The sequence below is a fragment of the Rhinoraja longicauda genome, unplaced genomic scaffold (genome assembly GCF_053455715.1).
Source record: "Rhinoraja longicauda isolate Sanriku21f unplaced genomic scaffold, sRhiLon1.1 Scf000361, whole genome shotgun sequence".
In the NCBI taxonomy this organism is placed as follows: Eukaryota; Metazoa; Chordata; class Chondrichthyes; order Rajiformes; family Arhynchobatidae; genus Rhinoraja; species Rhinoraja longicauda.
In genome coordinates this window covers 84403-109191 of record NW_027601579.1, presented here as the reverse complement: position 1 = coordinate 109191, position 24789 = coordinate 84403, and the positions used below count along the sequence as shown (strand labels likewise).

The window sequence follows — 24789 nt, the reverse complement described above, 5'->3', positions numbered from 1 at the left end:
ATACATCGCCAACTTTATCAATAATACACTCGACGTCCCTTGGCGACCAGCGTTCACGTAAAGCCTCCAGTGGCCCCATGGACACCAGGTGTTCCCTCTCCATGGACACGCGGGCACGGACGATGGCGCGGAAGAGGGGCAGGCAGTCGGCCCCGGTGCGGCCGTCGACTACCCGCTGCCTGGACCCGCAAATGGCCATCTTGGCCAGGCCCAGGTGCAGACCCACAGGGAGACCCCACCGTCCCTCCCGACCCTCCCCCCTCTGTACCGGGTGCCCAAAAATCAGGAGCACAGGACTAAAATGGAGCCAAAACTTGGGGAGCAGCCCCTTTAGACACTCGAACACGGGCTGCAACCTCTCACACCGTAAGTACAAATGGTACACGGTCTCTTCCTCGCCGCAGAAGTAAGCTGTGAGGCAGCAACTCTACCGGCGCACCACCGTGCCGCTCTATTCCCACAGTACCGTGCTGCCCATGTTCATTACAAGACACAACAGGTCAGTTCTTCCCACAATAACAGTACAGGGGGAGAGGGGGAGTGAGAGTAACAGAACAGGGCGAGTGGGGGAGTGGGGGTAACAGTGCACAGAGAGAGGGGGAGTGGGAGTGACAGTACACGGGGGAGAGGGGGAAGACGGGGAGGGAGCAGTAACGATGCTCTCTGACTCTGTGCCACTTTGCAGATCATTCTGGCCCTAAATTCTTGACTTGCCCCTTTCCCCTCCCACACACAGTGAAACTGCGATAACCCGGCACGGATTTCTCGGTCACCCCGACGGGTCAGTATCTGGGTCACTGAGGCTCTGCGGTGTTGGCTGGCGTCCCGTGTGTGAACAGGGAGCGCTGCTGGATGGGGTACGGTCTGTGGGCCACTTGTGTAGCCCAGCTGGGGATTAAACTCTGAATAAGATGTAAATCAAACAACAACAAACTGCAAACTCTGGAAATCTGAAATAAAAATACTAAATGCTGCAACTCTCAGCGGGTCAGGCAGCGTCTGTGGAGACGCATGCAGTCATAGAACGTAGAACAGTGCCGCACAGGAACAGGCCCTTTGGCCCACAATGCCCGTGCTGAACATGATACCAAGTTAAACTAATCTCTACCTGGACAACTCGTATCCCTCCATATCCACGTAAAAAGCTTCTTAAATGTCACTACTGGTGTCTGCTTCCACCACCACCTTTTAGCTTAATTTAGTTTATAGATACAGCGCAGAAACAGGCCCTTCGGCCCACCGAGTTCGCGCCGACCAGCGATCCCCACACACTAACACTATCATACACACGCTAGGGACACTTTTTACATTTACCAAGCAATTAACCTACAAACCTGTACGTCTTTGGAGTGTCGGAGTAAACCGGAGAGAACCTACACAGGTCACGGGGAGAACGTACAAACTCCGTACAGACAGCCCCCTTAGTTGTGATCGAAGCCGGGTCTCCGGCGCTGCATTCGCTGTAAGGCAGCGACTCTACCACTGCGTCACCGTGCCCCCCTGACAGCACGTTCTGGACACCCACTCTCTGTGTAAAGAAAACTTTCCCTGTTCGTCTCCTTAAGTCAATGGAAGGGAGGTTGGTTGGAGAAAGTGAGGGAAGAGAGAGAGAGAGAGAGAGAGAGAGAGAGAGAGACAGAGAGAGAGAGAGAGAGAGATGGGCAGAGAGAAACAACAGAAAAAGTGGGCGGAGGCAGGGTACACACTGAGAGGGGTTGAGCAGCGGCTCATTTGTGTCTGAGGTTGAGGTCGCTGTACAGATCCCGCTCGCCGAGACGCAGCTCCTGTGAGGAGAGAAACACCGGTTACAGGAACAGAATAAACAGCCCACGGTGTCGGGGACGGAGGGGAAGGGGTTACAGAGACAGGGAGGGGTGTAGGGGCCGGAGGGGAGGGGGTTACAGAGACAGGGAGGGGTGTAGGGGACAGAGTTGTTTACACAGTCTGGGGGTGGATGGACTTTCACTGAGCTAAGGGGGGGGGGGGGAGGTTTACAGGGGAGTGAATGTTGGGGTGTGGAGGCACAGGATAATGTTCTAGCCGCGGGGGAGTGGGGCAGGGACAGGGTTGGTGATGTTCAGTACGTGGAACGGGACGGAGCGGGGGAGTGGGGTACGAGGATGTTTCCACTCATGGGGGAGTCTGGGACCAGAGGCCACAGCCTCAGAATTAAAGGACGTTCCTTCAGGAACGAGATGAGGAGGAATTTCTTTTGTCAGAGGGTGGTGAATCTGTGGGAATAATTGCCTCAGACGGCTGTGGAGGCCAAGTCAGTGGACATATTAAATTATTTCTTGACTAGTGCAGGTGTCAGGGGTTACGGGGAGAAGGCAGGAGAATGGGGTTAGGAGTGAGACATAGATCAGCCATGACTGAACGGCAGAGTGGACTTGATGGGCCGAATGGACTAATTCTGCTCCCATCACTTATGAACACCGTGGGCCAGTCTCAGTGGGCAGAGTGGGATGTGACGTAAGGATTCAGTGTGGTGGTGGTGGGTGCGGGGGTCAGTATCCTGGGGCAGAGACGGTGACGGGGGGGTGGGGACGGTGATTTGGGAGGCGTGGGTTCGGTGGGCAGGAGTGGGGGAGGTGGTTGGTGCCCGACACTGGGAGGGGGGAGAGAATTTAGTTCCGTTTAGTTTATTGTCACGAGTACTGAGGTATGGTGAAAAGCTTTTGTTGCGTGCTAACCAGTCAGCGGAAAGACAATGCATGATGACAATCGAGCCATTTACTGTGTACAGACGCATGATAAGGGAATAACGTTTAGTGCAAGGTAAAGCCAGCAAGGATAGTCCGAGGGTCTGAAATGTTGCGGTAGTCCCAGCCTCAACTACCTCCTCCGGCAGCTCATTCCGTACACCCACCACCCTCTGCGTGAAAAAAGTTACCCTTCAGGTTCCTATTAAATCTTCCCTTCCGCTCTCATCTTAAACCTATGTCCTCCGGTCCTCGATTCACCTACTCTGGGCAAGAGGCTCTGTGCGTCTACCCGATCCATTCCTTTCATGATTTTGTACACCTCTATAAGATCTCCCCTCATCCTCCTGCGCTCCAGGGAATAGAACCCGAGCCTGTTCAACCTCTCCCTATTGTCTGAAGAAGGTTCTTGACCCGAAATGTCACCATTCCTTCTCTCCAGAGATGCTGCCTGTCCCGCTAAGTTACTCCAGCTTTTTGTGTCTACACGATTACAATAGTGCCGTCCACAGTGTACGCATACAAGATAAGGGAATAACGTTGAGTGCAAGAAAAAGCCAGTAAAGTCCGATCAAAGATAGTACAATAGTAGTTCAGGACTGCTCTCTGGGTAGTGGTAGGATCATTCAGTTGCCTGATAACAGCTGGGAAAGAAACTGTCCCTGAATCTGGAGGTGTGCGTTTTCACACTTATGTACCTCTTGCCCGATGGGAGAGGGGAGAAGAGGGAGTGACAGGGGGTGAGACTGGTCCTTGATTATGCTGCTGGCCTTGCCGAGGCAGCGCGAGGTGCAGATGGCCGCGGTCATGGAGTTAGTATCTGAGGGGCAGTGCTGGTGTGGAGGGACAACAAGGAGACAAACGCCGACCTGACTCTTTGCCACAACAGTGCCAACCTGATAGGGCGACTCCACCGGCCCATCTTCAGCTCTCTGCTCCTTCGGCTGTGCCACGGAACTTTCTGGAAGACAAAATTTCATTCAGACCGCTCACTTTCCTCTTTGCCTGTCTCCGATCTCTCTTTCTTCTGGAATTCCTTCATTCATCCTTCTCTCTCCCTCTCACTCTTCCTCATTCTTTTCATTATTCTTTCCCCGTATCCATCTTCCTCATTCAACCTCTTTCACACCATCGTGCCTCAATCCCTCCCTCCCTCCCTCCCTCATCCCCTCCCTCCCTCCCACATTAATTCTCTGACACACACCTTCCATTTCCCTATTTATCCTCCTTTCCATGTCTCTTCCCATTGATCAGTGCGGGTGTCAGAGGTTACGGGGAGAAGGCAGGAGAATGGGGTTAGGAGGGATAGATCAGCCATGATTGAATGGCAGAGTAGACTTGATGGGCCAAATGGCCTATTTCTACTCCTATCACATGACCTTATTCACCTTTTCTCCCACTGTATTTATTCAGAGTGAGAAAATTCCTGAAGAGTTTGGTTTTATGAGCAGTGGCTAGAGTTTGGGGAGGAGTTTGGGTTTAGTTTAGAGATACAGCGCAGAAACAGGCCCTTCGGCCCATCGGGTCCATTAACGACCAGCGATCCCCACACATTAACACTATCCTATACACACTAGTGACAAATTTTTACATTTACCAAACCAATTTACCTACAAACCTGCACGTCTTAGGAGTGTGGGAAGAAACCGAAGATCACGGAGCGAACCCACGCAGGTCACGGGGAGAACGTACAAACTCCGCACAGAGAGTACCTGCAGTTGGGATTGAACCCGGGTCTCCGGCGCTGCATTCGCTGTAAGGCAGCAACTCTACCGCTAAGCCACCGTGACCGCCGGTGCTTGGGGAGTGTGGGGGAGGGAATAGGGAAGGGTTCGGGTCTGTGGAGTGTGTGGGCAGAGGGAGAGAATGGGAAGTTGTGGGTGGTGGGAGGGAATGGGAAGGAGGTTGGGTCCATTGGGAGTGTGGGGAATGGGAGAGAGTTTCAGTCCATGTGCAGTGTAGTGGGAGGGAATGGGGAGGAGATGGGTCCCTTGGGAGTGTGGATAGTGAGAGGGAATGGGGTGGCATTTTCAGTCCATGGGGAGTGGGGAGTGAATGGGGAGGGGTTTGTGTCCATGGGGAGTGTGGAGGGAGGGAATGGGGATGGGTTTGCGTTTGTGGGAAGTGTGGAGTGAATGGGGATGGGTTTGTTACCATGGGGAGTGTGGAGTGAATGGGGATGGGTTTGTTACCATGGGGAGTGTGGAGTGAATGGGGATGGGTTTGTTACCATGGGGAGTGTGGAGTGAATGGGGATGGGTTTGTTACCATGGGGAGTGTGGAGTGAATGGGGATGGGTTTGTGCCCATGGGGCTTGTGGACAATGAGAGTGAATGGGATTGTGGGCAGCACTGAGATTGTTCCCAGATGATGTTGTTTATGCTGATGTGGATGAGGTATAAATATCAGCTCCAGGATACTTGGGCAATCTGTGCTGCCCCTCTTCCAAACACAGTGGTAGCAATGGGGAGGGGGGTTATGTGTAGGGTTGCCAACTGTCCTGTATTAGCAGGGACATCCCGTATTTTGGGCAAAATTGGTTTGTCCCGTATGGGACCGCCCTTGTCCCGTGTTAGGACCGGGGGGCGCTGTAGGCCCGGAAACTGTAGGCCCGGACGCTGTAGGCCCGGACGCTGTAGGCCCGGACGCTGTAGGCCCGGACACTGTATGCCTGGACAGTGTATGCCTGGACAGTGTAGGCCCGGACAGTGTAGGCGCCTGGGCCGCTATAGGTCTGGACAGTGTAGGTCTGGACAGTGTAGGTCCGGACAGTGTAGGCGCCTGGGCCGCTATAGGTCCGGACAGTGTAGGTCCGGACAGTGTAGGTCCGGAGGCCCAGGCGCCACCTAACGATGGTTCCATAGCAACCCGCCTTCCGTCACGGACGGCCGCTATTGATGGAGCGGGAGCACGTGGCCACTGGCTGGGTGAGGTCACGCGTGGCGCGGGGCGGTGACGTCACCTTGTCCCTTATTTGGGAGTGAGATAGTTGGCACCCCTAGTTGGAGAGGGCCCTGATTTCAGGCTGACGCAGTGGGTACCACTTCTCTCTCTCCCTCTCTCCCTCCCTCTCTCTCTCTCTCTCATGAGTAAATGCCAGTGAAGACATTCGGACATTCTCCAGATCGTCTCTGACCTCGTTTGCCGCGACATCGCGCTGCCCAGAAGATTGCGGCGGTGATGACGACACCAAGGACGACGGCAAGAACAATCACGGCCACGACGTATTTCCCAGTCCTGTCACAGCCACATACTGAGGGGTGGAGAAAGGAGTCGGTGAAAGCCCAGCTCCGAGACACAGACACCACAACTTAACCCCAGACCAAGCAGCGAAAGAGATTCTCCAGCATGCAGCTCTCCATTGGATTACACTGGAATTACATAACAGGCCATTCGGCCCGTCTTGTCCTGCTGTCCCTACTTTCCTCATCTCTCAGAATGTCCCACCTCCCTCTAAATCTACTTCTACTGTGCCCTCAACCCGCACTGAGAGCAGTGAGTCCACCACTCACCTCTCCCTGAGCAAAGCCATGTCCCTCTGAGGTCCCAATGGCTGTTTACTGCTGATGGCCTCCAGTTCTGCTCTTCCTCACACTCTGCCCACATTCACTACATCCTAACCCTTCATTGTTTCAGAGTCGTGCAGTGGCACAGCACGGAAACAGGCCCTTCGGCACATCTCATCTAAGCAAGTCCCATTTGGTCCATTTATCTCTGAACCTTTCCTATCCATGTACCTGTCCAAATGTTGTTATTGAACAACTTCAACTACATCCTCTGGCAGTTCGTTCCCAGATACCAACCACCCTTTCTGTTAAAAAGTTGCCCCTCAGGTTCCTATTAATTTATTCCCTTCTACCTTCTAGTTCTCGATCACCCTATCCTAATTCTCCTCTCTAAGATCACCCACCCCTCAGTCTCCTGTGCTCCAGAGAAAATCTTCTCTGCACTCTTTCCAGCTTAATGACGTCTTTCCTGTAGCAGGGTGACTACAACTGAACAGGCAAAATGCATATTGGAGGAGCAGCATCTCATAATTTCACTTGGGCAGCGTACAGCCCAGTGGTATGAATATTGATTTCTCTCACCTCAGGTAGCCCCGGCATTCCCTCTCTATCTCTATCCCTCTCCCACCCATGTCGCACAAGCTTCTCATTTTCACCCAACAAACAACTAACAATGGCCTAGAACATAGAAACATAAAAATAGGTGCAGGAGGAGGCCATTCAGCCCTTCAAGCCAGCTCGCCATTCATTGTGATCATGTCTGATCATCCACAATCAGTAACCCGTGCCTGCCTTCTCCCCATATCCTTTGATTCCACTAGCCCCCAGAGCTCTATCTAACTCTCTCTTAAATCCATCCAGTGATTTGGCCTCCACTGCCCTCTGTGGCAGAGAATTCCACAAATTTACAACTCTCTGGGTAAAACTGTTCCTTCTCACCTCAGTTTTAAATGGCCTCCCCTTTATTCTAAGACAGTGGCCCCGGGTTCTGGACTCCCAAAACATTGGGAACATTTTTCCTGCATCTAGCTTGTGCAGTCATTTTATAATTTTATGTCTCTATAAGGTCCCCTCTCATCCTTCTAAACCAGTGAATACAAGCCTAGTCTTTTCAATCTATCCTCATATGACAGTCCCGCCATCCCAGGGATCAATCTCGTGAACCTACGCTGCACTGCCTCAATTACAAGGATGTCCTTCCTCAAATTAGGATACCAAAGCTGTACACAATACTCCAGGTCCGGTCTTACCAGGGCCCTATACAACTGCAGAAGAACCTATACTGAAATTCTCTCGTTATGAAGGTCAACATGCCATTAGCTTTCTTCACTTCCTGCTGTTCCTTTATAGAAACATAGAAAATAGGTGCAGGAGGAGGCCATTTGGCCCTTCGAGCCAGCACCGCCATTCATTGTGATCATGGCAGATCATCCACAATCAGTAACCTGTGCCCAACTTATCCCCATTCGCCTTGATTCTGCTAGCCTCGAGTAGTCCGGCACTCCCTCCTCCTCCCTGTACACTCGGTAAATGGCTTTCGCCGCCAACAGCTCCATGGAGGGGAGTGGACGTGGGGGCCGAGTGGGTGGAGGGAAGGGTGGGGGTAGGAGGGGGGTGAGGGTGGGGGGAGGAGAGACTGGGGGAGGAGGGGATGGGGAAGGAGAGAGTGGAGGAGGAAAGAGGGCGGGTGGTGGGGAAAGGGGGGGTGGGCGACAGTGAGAATGGGGCTGGAGGAGGAGAGAATGGGGGAAAGGGGGGTTGTGGGGAAAGGTGGGTGGGGGAAAGTGAGAGTGGGGGTAGGGGAGGAGAGAGGTGGGGGGGAGGGGGAGGGTGGGAGGAGAGAGTGGGGGTGGGGGTGAGGGGGAGGGGGAGAGTAGGGCTGGGGAGGAGGGCAGAGTGGGGCTGGGGAGGAGGGCAGAGTGGGGCTGGGGAGGAGGGCAGAGTGGGGGAGAGTGGGTGGGGAGGAGGGATGATTGGGATGGGGGCGACAGTGGGGTGCGGGCAGGGAAAGTGGGTGTGGGGGAGGAGGGGGGGCCGAGTGGAGGTGAGGGGAGGGGTGAATAGCGGTGAGGAGGGGGGAATAGGGTGGAGGCAGGGCTGGGGGGAATGGGGATGGGGGCAGGGGAGGAGCAAGTGGGGGTGGGGTAGAGGGGATGGAGTGGGTCTGTGAGAGGAGGAGGGGGGTTAAGGGGGATTGAGTGGGGGGGGGGGGGGGGGGGGTTGAGAGTGCTACACCAATACAGGAGAGGCTTTGGGCCCACGGCTCACTCAGTGACACCCTCTCCCTTTCCCTGTTCCCCCTCTGTGAGGAATGGGCCCAACGGGTCCACTTGGTCCAGTATTATTTAAGCCTCTTCATCTTACAATAGGAGAGAGAGTGTGGGAGAGAGGCAGATGTACAATAATGTCCCTGCAATACATGATATATTCCACTAACTGCTCATTGATGTTCAGAGAGACATGACCGTGTGTCTACTCACATTCTACGACGAGGGTCACAGTCCCCTCCCCTGTCCCGTGTTCATTCTCCGCCACACACTGATAGTCCCCAGCGTCCCGCGGTGTCACCCGAAGGATTTTCAACCACAGCTCGTTGCTGGAACGTGTTGTGCTCAGCGTGACACCGAGATGTCGCCAGGTCAGGTTGGACGCTGGGAAACTCTGGACGGAGCATAGGATCGCTGCAGAGTTTCCTTCCTTTACACTGACCCCGTAATTGTTCACGTTGCTGGGGGAAGTGATGGAGAGATTCTGCGGCGCGTCTAAAGGCGAACGGTTTAAACTTGAGTTAACACGGCAGAATTCCACATGCCAACCAGGAGAATACGGAGAGAAAAGATGAAGGACGAATGTAACCAGTCTGAAGAAGGGTCTTGACCTTTATAGGGCCCTGGTGTGACCACATCTGGAGTATTGTGCGCAGTTTTGGTCTCCTAATTTGAGGAAGGACCTTTCTTGCTATTGAGGGAGTGGAGCGTAGGTTCACCAGGGTAATCCCCGGGTTGGCGGGACTGTCATATGAGGAAAGATTGGAAAGACTGGGCTTGTATTCACTGGAATTTAGAAGGATGAGAAGGATTAGGCGAGTGGGCAAATGCATGGCAGATGCAATATAATGTGGATAAATGTGAGGTTATCCACTTTGGCGGCAAGAACAGGAAAGCAGAGTATTACCTGAATGGTGGCCAATTAGGAAAAGGGGAGATGCAACGTGACCTGGGTGTCATGGTGCACCAGTCATTGAAAGCAAGCATGCAGGTGCAGCAGGCAGTAAAGAAAGCGAATGGTATGTTAGCATTCATAGCAAGAGGATTTGAGTATAGGAGCAGGGAGGTTCTGCTGCAGTTGTACAGGGCCTTGGTGAGACCGCACCTGGAGTATTGTGTACAGTTTTGGTCTCCTAATCTGAGGAAAGACATTCTAGCCTTAGAGGGAGTACAGAGAAGGTTCACCAGATTGATCCCTGGGATGGCAGGACTTTCATATGAAGAAAGACTGGATAGACTAGGCTTATACTCGCTGGAATGTAGAAGACTGAGGGGGGATCTTATAGAAGCATATAAAATTCTTAAGGGGTTTGAGAGGCTAGATGCGGGAAGATTGTTCCCGATGTTGGGGAAGTCCAAAACAAGGGGTCACAGTTTAAGGATAAGGGGGAAGTCTTTTAGGACCGAGATGAGAAAACTTTTCTTCACACAGAGAGTGGTGAGTCTGTGGAATTCTCTGCCAAAGAAGGTAGTTGAGGCCAGTTCATTGGCTATATTTAAGAGGGAGCTAGATGTGGCCCTTGTGACTAAAAGGATCAGGGGGTATGGAGAGAAGGCAGGTACAGGTTACTGAGCTGGATGATCAGCCATGATCATATTGAATGGCAGTGCAGGCTCGAAGGGCCAAATGGCTTATTCCTGCACCTATTTTCTATGTTTCTATGTATCATATGGAGACGTAGTCCAGAACCAGGGGCCACAAAGTCTAAGAACAAAGGGGTGGCCATTTAAAACTAAGGTGAGAAAAAACTTTCTTCACCCTGAAATTTGTGGAATTCTCTGCCACAGAAGGCAGTGGAGGCCAATTCACTGGATTAATTTAAAAGAGAGTTAAGGGCATGTCCCACTTAGGCAATTTTTTAGGCGACTGTCAAAGTCGTAGCAGAACGCCAAAATTTTATTTTATCCGACGTCAATGACCACGACAATGCTGAGTCAGGTCGAGATTACACCGTCTTTGGAAACATCGCGAAATTCCCATGCTGTTAATGCTTCTCCGGCGTCCTAATTTTCGCTGAAATCACTGACAAGTCGGTAAGTATTTGAGAGTTTTCAACTATAACATCTTGTATGGGTTACTTAAAAACCAAGCTTCACGGTGACAAGACATAAACTGGATTGATTTCCAGTTTACTAATGGAGGTATTAAGAAATTTAATTTTAAAAGTGGTTACATGGATTTTTGTGAAAAGTGTGTGAGCATTCTTTGAAAATGTACGGGAGATGCATATCTGGTTTCTGGGTTGCATATCTGGGTTGGGAGCCTACTTTAAATGTGATCGCTGATGGCCATAAACATTGCGAAAATTCCCACGCTTACCTGACCGTGAAACTGTCGCCTCCAATCTACCTGTCAAATGTCCTGACAGTAAATAAATTGGTTAAACACAAGTATTTTATGGTATCTTGAAATGACTTTACTTGAAATGATTTTAATATTATGTGCTTCTAAATGCATCTAGGAGAAACTAGCAAACCTGGGGACAGCATGCGACAGCGCCCGCAATAAGCAACGGTACCTGGCGACAAGCCAGCTGTGGCCGAGAAATTTCACTCTGGATGATTTCCCAGCGACGCGCTGAGATCCACTACGATTCTTGGAAGACTCCTCACGATCATGCACGCGACACCCTGGCGAACTGTCGGCGACAGCCTAGTCACCGGCAGTCGCCTTAAAATCGCCTAAGTGGGACAGGCCCTTACGATAGAGCTCTAGGGGCTAGTGGAATCAAGGCATATGGGGAGAAAGCAGGCACAGGTTACTGATTGTTGATGATCAGCCATGATCACAATGAATGGCGGTGCTGGCTCAAAGTGCCAAATGGCCTCCTCCTGCACCTATTTTCCATGTTTCTATGTTTCTAAAAGTCACCCATTCCTTCTCTCCACAGAGATGCTGCCTGGCCCACTGAGTTACTCCAGCACTATGTACCTGTCCACGTTCTCCAGAGATGCTGTCTGACCCGCTGAGTTACTCCAGCACTTTGTACCTGTCCATGTTCTCCACAGAGATGCTGCCTGACCCGCTGAGTTACTCCAGCACTTTGTACCTGTCTACATTCCCCAGAGAAGCTATCTGTCCCACTGAGTTACTCCAGCACTTTGTGTCTATAAACCTTGAACACTTTGAACCATCCTACCACAACCAGAGAGCTGTCCTGAACTACTATCCACCTCATTGGTGACCCTCGGACTATCCTTGATTGGACTTTGCTGGCTTTACCTTGCACTAAACGTTATTCCCTTATTATGTATCAATACACTGTAAATGGCTCGATTGAAATACAAATGTAACCAGTCTGACGAAGGGTCTCGACCCGAAACGTCACCCATTCCTTCTCTCCAAAGATGCTGCCCGATCCACTGAGTTACTCCGGCACTTTGTACCTGTCCAGGTTCTGCGGAGATGCTGCCTGACCCCCTGAGTTACTCCGGCACTTTGTACCTGTCCACGTTCTGCAGAGATGCTGCCTGACCCGCTGAGTTACTCCAGCATTTTGTGTCTATCTTCGGTTTAAACCAGCGTCTGCAGTTCCTTCCTACACATTTCGTCTGCTCCACTGTGAAATCTCCGCAAGGTATGTCTAGTTTGAGGAAGTTCTCCTCTTTCTGACGAGAGTTAGAGTCTTAGGGTGATAGTGTGGAAACAGGCCCTTTTGCCCACACCAGCCAACAGGCCCCATCTGCACTTGTCCCACCTGCCCGCATTGGCCCATATCCCTCCAAACCTGTCCTATCCATGTACCTGTCCAACTGTTTCTTAAACGTTGGGATAGTCCCTGCCTCAACTACATCCTCTGGCAGCTTGTTCAATACACCAACTACCCTTTGTATGAAAAAGTCACCCCTCAGATTCCTATTAAATCTTTTCCCCTTCACCTTGTACCTATGTCCTCTGGTCCACGATTCCCCTACTCTCGGCAAGAGACTCTGTGCATCTACCCGATCTATTCCCCTCGTGATCTTATATGCTTCTATAAGATCCCCCCTCATCCTCCTGCGCTCCAAGGAATAGAGCCCAGCCGACTCAACCTCTCCCTATAGCTCACACCTTCTAGTCCTGGCAACATCCTCGTAAATATTCTCTGAACCCTTTCAAGCTTGCCAATATCTTTCCTACAACATGGTGCCCAGAACTTTACACAATATTCTAAATGCGGTCTCACCAACGTCTTATACAACTGCAACATGATCTCCCAACTTCTCTACTCGATACTCTGACTGATGGAGGCCAATGTGACAAAAGCCTTTGTGACCACCTTATCTACCTGCAACTCAACCTTCAAGAAACCATGCACCTGCACTCCCAGATCCCTCTGCTCCACAATGCTCCCCAGAGACCTACCATTCACTGTGTAGGGCCTGCTCTTGTTAGGCATCCCAAAATGCCCAGAGTAGGGGAATCGAGGACCAGAGGACGTTTCGGGTCGAGCCCTTCTTTAGACTTGTGAGGGAGAAGGTAAACGAGAGATATAGACGATGGTGCAGAGAGATAAAGAACAATGAATGTCAGATCGGAGAGCAGGAGGCATCACAGAGAGGGAGCAGTATGTGGCAGAACTGCAATCTAGCAGGATCTTGATCGATTGGCCAGATGGGAACAGTCTCACCCCCGGTCACTCCCTCTTCTCCCCTCTGGCAAGAGGTACAGAAGTTTGAAAACACACACCTCCAGATTCAGGGACAGTTTCTTTCCCAGCTGTTATCAGGCAACTGAATGATCCTACCACTACCCAGAGAGCAGTCCTGAACTACTATTGTACTATCTTTGATCGGACTTTACTGGCTTTTTCTTGCACTCAACGTTATTCCCTTATCTTGTATGCGTACACTGTGGACGGCACTATTGTAATCGTATAGACACAAAAAGCTGGAGTAACTTAGCTGGACAGGCAGCATCTCTGGAGAGAAGGAATGGTGACATTTCGGGTCAAGACCCTTCTTCAGACAATAGGGAGAGGTTGAACAGGCTCGGATTCTATTCCCTGGAGCGCAGGAGGATGAGGGGAGATCTTATAGAGGTGTACAAAATCATGAAAGGAATGGATCGGGTAGACGCACAGAGCCTCTTGCCCAGAGTAGGTGAATCGAGGACCGGAGGACATAGGTTTAAGATGAGAGTGGAAGGGAAGATTTAATAGGAACCTGAAGGGTAACTTTTTTCACGCAGAGGGTGGTGGGTGTACGGAATGAGCTGCCGGAGGAGGTAGTTGAGGCTGGGACTACCGCAACATTTCAGAAACATTTGGACAGGTAACATGGGGCGGCACAGTGGTGCAGTGGTAGAGTTGCTGACTTACAGTGCTTGCAGCGCCGGAGACCCAGGTTCGATCCTGACCACGGGTGCTGACTGTACGTTCTCCCCATAACCTACGTGGGTTTTCTCTGAGATCTTCAGTTTCCTCTCACACTCCAAAGATGTACATGTTTGTAGGTTAATTGGCTTGGTAAATGTAAAAATTATCCCTAGCGTGTGTGGGACGGTGTTAGTGTGCGGGGATCGCTGGTTGAGCGGACTCGGTGGGTGGAAGGGCCTGTTTCTGCGATGTGTATCTATAAACTAAGAATGTGTGTGTGTGAGAGAGAGGGAGAGTGAGTGTGTATGTGAGTGAGCGTGAGAGAGAGGGTGTACGTGTGTGAGTGAGTGCGTGTGAGAGTGTGTGTGTGTGTGTGTGAGAGTGTGTGTGAGAGTGTGTGTGAGAGTGTGTGTGAGTAGGAGTGTGTGAGTAGGTGTGTGAGTGAATGTGTGTGAGTGAGTGTGTGTGAGTGAGTGTGTGTGTGAGAGAGTGTGTGTGTGTATGTGAGTGAGTGTGTGAGAGAGTGTGAGTGTGTGAGAGAGAGCGAGTGAGAGTGTGTGGTGTGGTGTGTTTGAATGAGTGTGTGTGGGGGTGAGAGTGTGTAAGTGTGTGTGAGCAAGAGTGTGTGTTTGAGTGAGTGAGTGTGTGTGTGAGAGGGTGAGTGTGTGTTTGAGTGAGTATGTGTGTGTGATGGTGTTCGTGTGTGAGACAGAGAGAATGTGTGTGTGAGTGTGTGTGTGTGTGTGAGTGTGTGTGAGAGGGAGAGTGAGTGTATGTGTGTGAGAGTGTGAGTGAGACAGTGTGTGTATGTGAGAGAGGGTGTGTGTGTTTGCGTGAGTGTGTGTGTGTGTGATGTGTTCATGTGTGAGACAGAGAGAATGTGTGTGTGTGAGTGAGTGTGTGAGAGGGAGAGTGAGTGTGTGAGACAGTGTGTGTGAGTGTGTGTGGGAGAGAGAGGGAGAGGGAGTGAGTGTGTAAGAGTGTGTGGGAATGAGTGTGTGTGTGTGAGAGGGGGAGAGTGAGTGAGTGTGAGAGTGTGTGTGTGTCTATGTGAGAGAGAGGGAGGGAGTGAGTGTGTGTGAGTGAGAGTGAGAGTGAGTGTGTATGTGACAGAGAGAGTGAGTGTGTGTGAGAGAGTGTGTGTGAGAGGGTGAGTGTGTGTGAGTGTGTGTGAGTGAGAGTGAGTGTGTATGTGACAGAGAGAGTGAGTGTGTGAGAGAAAGGGAGAGTGTGTGAGTGTGAGAGGGTGAGTGTGTGAGTGTGAGAGGGTGAGTGTGTGTGAGTGTGAGGGTGAGTGTGTGTGAGAGAGTGAGTGTGAGAGGGTGAGTGTGTGTGAGCGTGTGTGTGAGAGGGTGAGTGTGTGAGTGTGTGTGAGAGGGTGAGTGTGTGTGAGAGAGTGTGTGTGAGAGGGTGAGTGTGTGTGAGTGAGAGTGAGTGAGTGTGTATGTGACAGAGAGTGAGTGTGTGTGAGAGAGTGTGTGTGAGAGGGTGAGTGTGTGTGTGTGTGAGTGAGAGTGAGTGTGTATGTGACAGAGAGAGTGAGTGTGTGAGAGAAAGGGAGAGTGTGTGAGTGTGAGAGGGTGAGTGTGTGAGTGTGAGAGGGTGAGTGTGTGTGAGTGTGAGGGTTAGTGTGTGTGAGAGAGTGTGTGTGAGAGGGTGAGTGTGTGTGAGAGAGTGTGTGTGAGAGAGTGTGTGTGAGAGGGTGAGTGTGTGTGTGTGAGAGAGAGAGAGAGAGGGAGAGTGTGTGTGTGTGTGTGTGTGTGTGATTGTGTGTGTGTGTGTGTGTGTGTGTGTGTGTGTGTGTGTGTGAGTGTGTGTGTGTGTGTGTGTGTGTGTGTGTGTGTGTGTGTGTGTGTGTGTGATATAGACGATGGTGTAGAGAGATAAAGAACAATGAATGTCAGATCGGAGAGCAGGAGGCATCACAGAGAGGGAGCAGGATGTGGCAGAACTGCAATCTTGTGAAAGATTGCAGCAGGATCTTGATCGATTGGCCAGATAGGCTGAGTACAAAGTCCTGGAGTAACCCAGCGGGTCAGTCAGCGTCTCTGGAGAATGTGGACAGGTACAAAGTGCTGCAGTAACTCAACGGGTCAGTCAGCGTCTCTGGAGAACGTGGACAGGTACAAAGTGCTGGAGTAACCCAGCGGGTCAGTCAGCGTCTCTGGAGAACGTGGACAGGTACAAAGTGCTGGAATAACCCAGCGGGTCAGTCAGGGTCTCCGGAGAAAAGGAATAGGTGGCGTTTCGGGTCGAGACCCTTCTTCAAACTGAGAGCCGGGGACTGGGAAACGAGAGATATAGACGGCACAAATGAATGAAAGATATGCGAAAGCAACGTTGATCAGGTAAAATGTGAAGCGCACAATGGTCCATTGTTGGCTCTGGGGTAGGTGATAACGAGCTATACAGGCAATGAAAATCATGAGGACGACAGTAAATAAAAGACGTACCTCACCTGAAACGTCACCTTCCCTTGTCTTTCAGGATTGAAAGCCTGAGCTACAGGGATAGGTTGGGACATAGAAACATAGAAAATAGGTGCAGGAGGCCATTTGGCCCTTCGAGCCAGCACCGCCATTCATTGTGATCACAGCTGATCATCCACAATCAGTAACCCGTGCCTGCCTTCTCCCCATATCCCTTGATTCCACTAGCCCCTAGAGCTCTATCCAACTCTCTCTTAAATCCATCCAGTGATTTGGCCTCCACTGCCCTCTGTGGCAGAGAATTCCACAAATTCACAACTCTCTGGGTGAAAAAGTTTCTTCTCACCTCAGTTTTAAATGGCCTCCCCTTTATTCTTAGACTGTGTGTGTGGCCCCTGGTTCTGGACCCCAACATTGGGAACATTTTTCCTGCATCTAGTTTGTCCAGTCCTTTCATAATTTTATACGTCTCTATAAGATCCCCTCTCATCCTTCTAAACTCCAGTGAATACAAGCCCAGTCTTTCTGGGCAGGCTGGGATTCTATTCCTTGGAGTGCAGGAGGATGAGGGGTGATCTTACAGAGCTGTACAAAATCATGGGGGGAATTGATTGGGTAGACGTACAGAGATTCTTGCCCAGAGTAGGGGAATCGAGGACCAGAGGACAGAGGCTGAAGGTGAAAAGATTTAATGGAACCTGATGGGTTACTTTTTCCCACAGAGGATGGTGGGTATATGGAACGAGCTGCCGGAGGAGGTGGTTGAGTCTGGGACTATCCCAACGTTTAAGGAACATTTGGACAGGTACATGGATAGGACAGGTTTGGAGGGATATGGGCCAAATGCGGGCAGATGGGACTAGTGTAGATGGGGCATGTTGGCCGGTTGAATCCATCTACACCTCACGCTGCCTTGGCAAGGCCAGCTGCATAATCAAGGACCAGTCTCACCCCCTGTCACTCCCTCTTCTCCCCTCTCCCATCAGGCAAGAGGTACAGAAGTTTGAATATGCACACCTCCAGATTCAGGGACAGTCTCTTTCCCAGCTGTTATCAGGCAACTGAATGATCCTACCACAACCAGAGAGCAGTCCTGAACTACTATTTTACTATCTTTGATCGGACTTTACTGGCTTTTTCTTGCACTCAACGTTATTCCCTTATCTTGTATGCGTACACTGTGGACGGCACTATTGTAATCGTGTAGACACAAAAAGCTGGAGTAACATAGCGGGACAGGCAGCATCTCTGGAGAGAAGGAATGGTGACATTTCGGGTCAAGACCCTTCTTCAGACAATATGGAGAGGTTGAACAGGCTCGGATTCTATTCCCTGGAGCGCAGGAGGATGAGGGGAGATCTTATAGAGGTGTACAAAATCATGAAAGGAATAGATCGGGTAGACGCACAGAGCCTCTTGCCCAGAGTAGGTGAATCAAGGACCGGAGGACATAGGTTTAAGATGAGAGCGGAAGGGTAACTTTTTTCACGCAGAGGGTGGTGCCGGAGGAGGTAGTTGAGGCTGGGACTACCGCAACATTTCAGAAACATTTGGACAGGTAACATGGGGCGGCACGGTGGTGCAGCGGTAGAGTTGCTGCTTTACAGTGCTTGTAGCGCCGAAGACCCAGGTTCGATCCTGACCACGGGTGGTGTCTGTACATTGTCCCCTAGCGTGTGTGGGATGGTGTTAGTGTGCGGGAATCGCTGGTTGGCGCGTACTCGGGGGGGGGGGGGGGGGTGTGTGTGTGTGTGTCTCTCACCGTGCCACCCACAAATTACTTGATGGGCCGTATGGTCTAATTCTGCTCCTATCATCTATGACCTTATGTACCAGCACTGCGAATAGATGATTGCTGTTCCTGCACAATAAACGATCTCCATACTTACAATGCACAGTCAGTGTGAGTTTCTGCTCGGATGAGACAGTTGGGTAACTGACTTTGCAGGTGAGGTCTTGCCCGTGATGTTTGTGCGCTGGGGTCAGGGACAGAACAGAAGTAAATGTCAGCGTGTCATCCCGCTGAGTTTTGCTGTGTGAGGCTGACGATGATATATCAGCGGGGGTGACCCAGGTTAAGTTGGGTGTCGTTCCATTACACGTGATGTTGAAGGAGCAGGTCACGTTCACAGGCTGACCTGCCACCATTTTAGCAGGGAATATCGTGGGTTTATCTGTGAAAGCTAACACAGAGAAACGGATACTTTTAGTTAAATATCATTAGATGCATCGGTTCACATCGAAATCCCAGTCTTGGGTTGCCAACTGTCCCATATTAGCCGGGACATCCCGTATTTTGGGCTAAATTGGCTTTTCCCATACAAGACTGCCCTTGTCCCGTATTAGGCTCGAGGAACAGTGTAGGCCCGGACAGTGTAGGCCCGGACAGTGCAGGCCCGGACAGTGCAGGCCCGGAGAGTGCAGGCCTGGACAGTGCAGGCCCGGACAGTGTAGGCCCGGAGGCCCAGGCACCCCCTAATGGAGGTTGCGTAGCAACCCGCCTCCCGCCCTGGGCGACCGCCATTGGTTGAGCGTGAGCACATGGCCGCTGGCTGAGTGAGGTCACGTGGGGCGCGGGGCGGTGACGTCTCCTTGTCTCGTATTTGGGAGTGCTATAGTTGGCACCCCTATCCCAGTCCCACAAGTAAATGGACATTCACAAGGATGATCCATGAACAGGGAGGAACAATGGTCAGGGGAAGTTGAAAAGGACAGGGATCAGTAATGTCATGATGGCCTGTGATCAGGTAGATGGGGGCAGGATTCTCCACTGAGGGCTGTAAGGAGACCAAACATAGACTGGCCGATCATTTCGCTGAACATCTTCCCTCAGTCCGCCTGAACCTACCTGATCTCCCGGTTGTTAAACACTATTTCCCCTTCTCATACTGACCTTTCTGTCCTGGGCCTCCTCCATTGTCAGAGTGAGGCCAAACGCAAATTGGAGGAACAGCACCTCATATTTCACTTGGGCAGCTCACAGCCCAGTGGTATGAACATTGACCTCTCTGACTTCAAGTAACCCTTGTATTCTCTCTCACTCCATCCCTCCCCCTTCCCAGTTCTTCGACGAGCCTATCTCCGACTACATTTTACCTCTGTTTGCTCTGTTTTTACCTTCTCCCCGCTAACAATGATCTGTTGTACATTTTCCTCAATCTCCATCCTTTGTCCTGTTTTCACCTCACACTTCCTTATCTATGTATCTCCCTCACCCCTGACTTCAGTTTGAAGGGTCTCGATCCGAAACGTCACCCATTCCTTCTATCCAGTGATGCTGCCTGTCCCACTGAGTTACTCCAGCATTTTGTATTGATCTTTAAACCAGCATCTGCAGTTCCTTCCAACAATAAACAGCTACCAATGGCCTGTTCGCTTTATCACCGTTACTTTTTTTGCGCATCTTTCATCCATTTGTTCTATATCTCTCTACTTCACTGGCTATACCTCTCGTTTCCCTCTCCCCACTCTCAATCTGAAGGGTCTCGACCCAAAATGTCACCTATTCCTTTTCTCCAGAGATACTGCCTGACCCGCTGAATTACTCCAGCACTTTGTACCTGTCCACATTCTCCAGAGATGCTGCCTGACACGCTGAGTTATTCCAGCACTTTGTACCTGTCCACATTCACCAGAGATGCTGACTGACCAGCTTAGTTACTCCAGCACCTTGTACCTGTCCACATTCTCCAGAGATGCTGACTGACCAGCTTAGTTACTCCAGCAGTTTGTACCTGTCCACATTCTCCAGAGATGCTGACTGACCAGCTTAGTTACACCAACACCTTGTACCTGTCCACATTCTCCAGTGATGCTGCCTGACCCTCTGAGTTACTCCACCTTCTTGTGTCTACCTTAGGATAAGACAGTCACTGATAAATCTAATGGTTAATAACGTTCCTAAGAGAGACGTGGGGAAATAAGGTCCTTGCTACTGTAGGGAATGCATATGGACAGGAAGGGTTCAGAGGGTGGGGGCCAAATATGGGCATTGGGACTAACCCAGAATGCCAACATGGTTGGTATGGAGTAGATGGGCAGAAGGGCCTGTTTCCATGCTGTATATGACTTCGTCAAGGGTGGAGATGAGTTTACAAAGAAGCTAGAAAAACCTGCAAAGGCCAGAGGAATGCACATTTAGTATTAGTACTGGTTTTTATTGTTATGTGTACTAAGATACAGTGAAAAGCTATGTTTTGTGCTACGCAAGCAGATTAAACCATTCATGAGGAAAACAAGATGTGCAGAAGAGAAAATAAAGAGGACGCCGAATATAATGCCACAGCAACAGAGAAAGTGCAGATGAAAAAAGTGCAAGGGCTGCAATGAAGTAGATTGGAAGGGAGGTCTTTTGTCCCGAGTTTACAAGAGGTGCAACCAAGTGTGTGATAACAGCAGGGAAGGAGCTTTTTCTGAATCTGGTGTGATGTGCTTTCAGCTTTTGTATCTGATGCCCGATGGGAGTAGGGAGAAGAGAGAATGACCGGGTTATGAGTGGTACTTGTTTATATTGGCTGCTTTACCGAGGCAACGAGAAGTGTAGATAAAATCACTGTTAGCAATGTACACCGATCAGCCAAAACATTATGACCACTGACAGGTGAAGTGAATAACATTGATTATCTTGTTACAATGGCATCTGTCAAGGGGTGGGATATATTAGGCAGCAAGTGAACAGTCAGTTCTTGAAGTTGGCGTGTTGGATGCAGGAGAAATGGGCAGGAGTAAAGACCCGAGTGACTTTGACAAGGGCCAAATTGTTATAGCCGGACGACTGGGTCAGAGCATCTGCGAAACAGCCAGGCTTGTGGGGTGCTCCCGGTCAGCAGTGGTGAGTACCGACCTACAGTGGTCCGAGGAGGGACAAACCACAAACCGGCAACAGGGTGTTGGGCGCCCAAGGCTCATCGATGCACGAGGGCAGTGATGGCATCCTGATGCACTGTGGGAAGACGACAAGCCGGTGAAGGGAGTGTGATGCTCTGGGCAATGTTCTGCTGGGAAACCCTGGGTCCAGCCATTCATGGTGGACGTCATTTTGACTCGTGCCACCTACCTAGACATCATTGAAGACCAGGTACACCGCTTCATGGCAATGGTATTCCCTGATGGCAGTGGCCTCTTTCAGCAGGATAATGCGCCCTGCCACACTGCACACATTGTTGGGGAATGGTTTGAGGAACATGATGAAGTGTTCACGGTGTTGCCCTGGCCTCCAAATTCTCCAGATCTCAATCCGATTGAGCATCTGTGGGATGTGCCGGATCGACAAGTCTGATCCACGGCGGCTCCACCTCGCATCTTACAGGACTTGAAGGATCTGCTGCTAATGTTTTGGTGCCAGATACCACAGGACTCCTTCAGGGGGCTTGGAGAGTCCATGCCTCGGTGGGTCGGCGCAGTTTTGGCGGCACACGGAGGACCAACAGCATATTAGGCAGGTGGTCATAATGTTTTGGCTCATCAGTGTATATGGGCAATGCAAACCTAATAATAGCGCAAAAACTGGAGGTATCGTAATCGTCAGAAATGAGCCGAGGCTCCTGATGCTGCGGTGTGTGTGTGTGTGTGTGTGAACAGGGAACGTGTACAGTTCATGTTATTCCCCACTCACTGCTGAGCATCTGATGTTGAGTGATTATACAGAGCACTTACCAATAACATTGAGCCGTGTTACAGGGAGGTAGTTGATACGCCATCCGTCAGCAAATTCAACTCTGAAAAAGTAGGGACCAGTGTCATCCTGTGTGACGTTGTCTATAACCAGGGAACAGTCCTTGTCTCTCAGATCTCCAGACAGCCGGGTCCGATGGCGAAACTTTGTTGATTCTAGACTGGATTCCCGGAGTGGAAGGCTACAGAAGCGTCATCGCTCTGCCGCTCACTGTTATACCAGATTCCCATCCGATCTTTCTTCTTTTGAGTCGACGGGTAAGTGTAGTGACACGGAATCCGTGCACACAAGCCATTCTGCGCTGTCACAAGTCCTGGATTGTCCGCAGTCCACTGTCCCGACACCTCGGCTGAGGAGAGAAGGAACAATCTTTAGTACCGTGCAGGAAGGAACTGCAGATCCTGTTTTAAACTGAAGATAGACACAAAGTGCTGGAGTAACTCAGTGGGACAGGCAGCCTCTCTAGAGAGAAGGAACGGGTGATGTTTTGGGTCGAGACCCTTCTTCAGACTGGAGTCAGAGGAGAGGGAAATGGGATACATAGACGGTGATGTGGAGAGATAGAGAACAAATAAATGACATTTTTGCAAAAAAGGAACGATGATAAAGGAAATAGACCATTATTAGCTGTTTATAGACACAAAATGTTGGAGCAACTCAGCGGGGCAGGCAGCATCTCTGGAGAAAAGGAATGGGGGACGTTTCAGGTTGTGACCTTTCAGATTGTTAGCTGTTTGCGAGGTGAGAACGAGAAGCTGGTGCACATCTTGCGCTCCCTCACCACCCCTCCATTTAGTGTGGCTCTCTCTCCTCACCGCCCCTCCCGCACTGTATCACTCTTTCCTCACCACCCCTCCCACAGCACGGAGCTCCCTCCTCACTGCCCCTCCCGCACTGTATCACTCCCTCCCCACCGCCCCTCCCACCGCGCAACGCTCCTTCCACACTGCCCCTCCCACAGCACGGCACTCCCTCCTCACCGCCCCTCCCGCACTGTACCACTCCCTCCCCACCGCCCCTCCCACCGCGCCACACTCCCTCCTCACCGTCCCTCCCACCGCGCCACGCTCCTTCCACACTGCCCCTCCCACAGCACGGCACTCCCTCCTCACCGTCCCTCCCACCGCGCCACGCTCCTTCCACACTGCCCCTCCCACAGCACGGCACTCCCTCCTCACTGCCCCTCCCACAGCACGGCACTCCCTCCTCACTGCCCCTCCCACAGCACGGAGTTCCCTCCTCACCGCCCCTCCCACAGTGATGAAGAATGGGTGACGTTTCGGGTCGAAACCCTTCTACAGTCTGAAGAAAGGTCTCGACCCGAAACATCACCCATTCCTTCTCTCCAGAGATGCTGCCTGTCCCACTGAGTTACTCCAGCATTCTGTGTCTACCTTCGATTTAAACCAGCATCTGCAGTTCTTTCCTACTGAATATTCATACCACTGGGTTGTAAGCTGCCCAAGCGAAATATGAAATGCTGTTCCTCCAATTTGCGCTGGGCCTCACTCTGACAGTGGAGGAGGCCAGGACAAAGGACAGTGTGGGAATAGGAGGGGGAGTTAAAGTGTTTGGCAACCGGGAGATCGGGTAGGTCCAAGCGGACTGAGCGAAGGTGTTCAGCGAAACGATCGTAGCGGTCCCAGCCCCGAACCTTGCAGAACTCCGCTAGTCACCGACCAGTAAAAGCCCCCTCGCCAGAAAACACCTGAGTTGCTGCTGATGGTACCTTGGAGAAGGGTCAGGAGGAAGAACGATCTCCCGATCATCGTCCGATCCCAGAGATCCCGTCAGTGTCCCGATCTCCCGGTCTGGAAGAGAAAGTAATTGCAGTAAAACTCCAGCGACCAATCTATCTATCTATCTATATACTAAAACTCTCGTTTATTTGTTTGTTTGTTCCTGAACTACAGCCAAAACGGTACACGATAGCGCAACAATTTTAGGCCCACCTTACTCACCGTTGTTCCTTTTTGTGCAAATGGAAGAAGTTTCAGTGAAATCGGTGCTATATTTTAAAAATTATTCACATTTTAAAGTTTAAATCTATATCCGAGGGAGGGAGGGGGGGAGGAGGGAGGATAAGGGGGGTTGAGGGGGATGGAAGTTGAGGGGGAGGAGAAGGGGGAAGAGGAAGAGGGAGGGGGTGGAGGGAGTGGGAGGGGAGGGGAGGGTAGGAGGGGCCAGGGGTGGAGGAAGGAGGGAGGGAGGGAGCGGTGTGGAGGGGAGGGTGGGGGGAAAGAGAGGGTGCTGCACCAATACAGGAGAGGTTTGGGCCCAACTGGTCCACTTGCTCTAGTGTATTACTAAAACTCTCATCTTGTTTGTTTGTCCGTACGTACCCGAAATACAGCCAAAACGGTACACGATAGCGCAACAATTTTAGGCCCAACTTACTCACCATTGGCCTGCGGTTCAAATGGTTGCTATATTTTAAAAGTTATCCACCTTTTAAACTTTAAAAGATCACTTTTTAAACTTTCAGAAATTTGATTGGCTCTACCACCTCCCCCCACGTGGGGTCCGGCACATCCTGATTGGCTACCTCCATGTTTGACGTCACAATGGGAACCCAACGGGTCCGTGCCTGCGTAGTTGGGGCCCGTTGATCTAATACTTACGCAAGATGGCCGCCGGATCCTTGCATGCGCAGTTGGGGGAGGGTTGCCACTCGGAGGGCGGCAGGACCAGCCCGAGTGACGGGAGTGGCGGCCAATGAGGGGGGGGCGGAGAGATCTCCTGCTGCTGGGCACCGCGATGGCCGCCCGGGGCCGCAGTGAGTGGCTCCCTCCCCTTTCCTCTCCACCTTCGTCCGCCCCCGGCATCGGGGAAGTTTTAAGGGGAGTTGAGGGGGGATGGAGTGAGTAAGTGTCTTTAGAATCTCAGCTCCCCCATGCCGGGCGATCTGACCCTG

General features: G+C 51.3%; 1 pseudogene; it reads right to left on the bottom strand.

Moving 5' to 3' along the window:
* Positions 1-263: 263 nt before the first annotated feature.
* On the bottom strand, positions 264-23690 carry LOC144590860 (sialic acid-binding Ig-like lectin 13; annotated as a pseudogene).
* Between the last annotated feature and the right edge of the window lie 1099 nt (positions 23691-24789).